Consider the following 2,667-nt stretch of genomic DNA (forward strand, 5'->3'; position numbering starts at 1 on the left):
AGCAATGGACTCAGCAAGGGGTTCGTCTTTCTGAAAGATTTCCCGGAGGAATCCATTGGCCTTGTGGAAAAACCTCAAATTCTAATATAAAATCTCTGGACTTTTAGGTTTTTGAGATTTGGATTTTTCATTTATTCACAAATCTCTTCAAATAAAAACAGTTCAACATAGTAGAAAACCCAGACAGTGAGAATGCATATTCAGTGAATGATTGGAGCGCCTCCTTCATGCTAGGTACTGTTTGGCACTGAGGGTACACCGGGGAGCAAAACAGATGTGGCCACTGCCCTCAAGGAGCCTGATGTTCTAATTCTAGCTTTCAGTTTGTGTTGTGCTGAAAACAAGGTCGATTCCTTCCAGGAAGTATCCTTTAGGGTATTAATGTGTATATGCCATCCAAAATCCTATGCCTCTTTTAGGGCCCAGCTTAAATGCAACCTCCACAGAGGATCAGAATTTGTTTGAATGTGTGAAATAATTTTCACAGCCTGAAGTGTGTGTGATTTTAAATATCCCGTCATTGCATGGCAGGGAACACCCAGGGGTGCTTCACAGTGGGTCGTGTCTATGTGGGAAGGAAAGGCAGCTATGAAAGCATTTCTCAATTGTTCCCTGTCTTTCTACAGTTTTTAGTTCAACTTGACAGTCATTTACTGAACTTTTATGAGCCAAGCCCCATGCCAAGGGTGGTAGAAAATACAGAGATAAAAAGTATTCAGGCTCTGCCCTGCCAGTCTTTAGTGAAGCCCCTACACACAACTCTTTAAGGTAAACCATATGATTACCAATATTTGACGCTTTTGACCTACAGAAATGGTCATTTCATTTGGTTCAGGCTATTAAAAGATTCAAGTTGTATGCACTAGGCATATAGGGGAAAAGAGGCAGATTGGTGGACCTGAGCGTCTTAGATGACCAGATGGGAATGAGTGTCCTTACAGGAGGAACAGGAGTGCGGGGGGAAGGGGAGAGCCTGAGGAGGATCAGGTGGTGCTTCTCAGAGCTGTGCTGTGGAATGCAGCCCTGCAATGGAAATAGGAGGATGAAGTGGAAGACAAGGCTGAAAAGATAGGTACAAGGTCAGCTAAGCTCAAGGCCGAATTTGATTCAGGAGCTCAAAGAAATCTGGGCAGAGAAGCAACCCAGTGAGATCTTGCTCAAGAAAAATGATTCCAAGAATGTGGATCAACAAGAAGAGATGCTACTGTGCCAGACCAGGCAAACTGGAAAAGGGGTCTTAATCCAGACAGTGGCAGTGGGAATGAAAAGCAGACAGAGTTACCCCATAGGAATAATCAAGAGGATTTGGTGACTGACCAGACAGCAAGGCAACAATCACAGCCGTTTAATGAGTGCTTACTATGTGCTAGGTATTTTGTTTAACACCTCACTTTCTTGCCTTCTCTCATTTAATCCTCACAACAGCCCCCATAAAGTGCATCTTACCCAAATTTAACAGATAAGAAAATCCAGACTTAGGGAGGTTGCATAAGGTCACATATGTGGTAACTGTCACAAATGGGATTTAAATTCAGGTTTAAATAGAAAGGAGTGCACTCCTAATCCCTAGGCTGTAAGGGATTCATTCATTCTACTAATATTAATTGAGCACTTAATACATGCTAGGTATTGTTCAAGCTGCCTGAGATATACTGGTGAACAAAACAAAGATTCTTGCCCTCACGGAACTTGGGTTGGAGGAGAGACAATAAACAGTGAACAAAATTATGAATTATACAACAAAAAAGAGGAGCGCAGAATAAGAAGGATCAAGACTACATGGGGGGCTTCCCTGGTGGTGCAGTGGTTAAGAATCTGCCTGGCAATGCAGGGGACACGGGTTCGAGCCCTGGTCCGGGAAGATCCCACATGCCGCGGAGCAACTAAGCCCGTGCACCACAACTACTGAGCCTGCGCTCTAGAGCCCGCGAGCCACAACTACTGAGCCCTCGTGCCACAACTACTGAAGCATGAGCGCCTAGAGCCTCTGCTCCGCAACGAGAAGCCACCGCAGTGAGAAGCCCGCGCACCGCAACGAAGAGTAGCCCCCGCTCTCCGCAACTAGAGAAAGCCTGCGTGCAGCAACGAAGACCCAAGGCAGCCAAAAAACTATATAATAATAAATAATAATAATTTTTAAAAAGCTTGTGTTAAAAAATTTTTAAAAAGACTACATGGGTACAGAATAGGAAGTTTTGGGGAACTGAAGGCTGCTGCAAGGTTTTGGCTCTGAGGACTTGGAAAGTGTGGTATGAGGGACAGGAACTGGCTTGGGAGAAAAGAGATGGAATGAGGTGTTCTGTTTTATTTTATTGATTGATTTTTGGCTGAGTTGGGTCTTTGCTGCTGCGCGCGGGCTTTCTCTAGTTGCGGTGAGCGGGGGCTACTCTTCGTTGTGGTGCGCAGGCTTCTCATTGCGGTGGCTTCTCTTGTTGCAGAGCTCAGTCTCTAGACGCACAGGCTTCAGCAGTTGTGGCACGCGAGCTCAGTAGTTGTGGCACACGGGCTTAGTTGCTCCGCGGCATGTGGGGTCTTCCCAGACCAGGGCTCAAACCTGTGTCCCCTGCACAGACAGGCGGATTCTTTTTTTTTTTTTTTTTTTTTTTTTTTTGTGGTACGCGGGCCTCCCTCTGCTGCGGCCTCTCCCGTTGCGGGGCACAGGCTCCG

This window comes from Physeter macrocephalus, chromosome 11, assembly GCF_002837175.3.
Source record: "Physeter macrocephalus isolate SW-GA chromosome 11, ASM283717v5, whole genome shotgun sequence".
Classification (NCBI taxonomy): Eukaryota; Metazoa; Chordata; class Mammalia; order Artiodactyla; family Physeteridae; genus Physeter; species Physeter macrocephalus.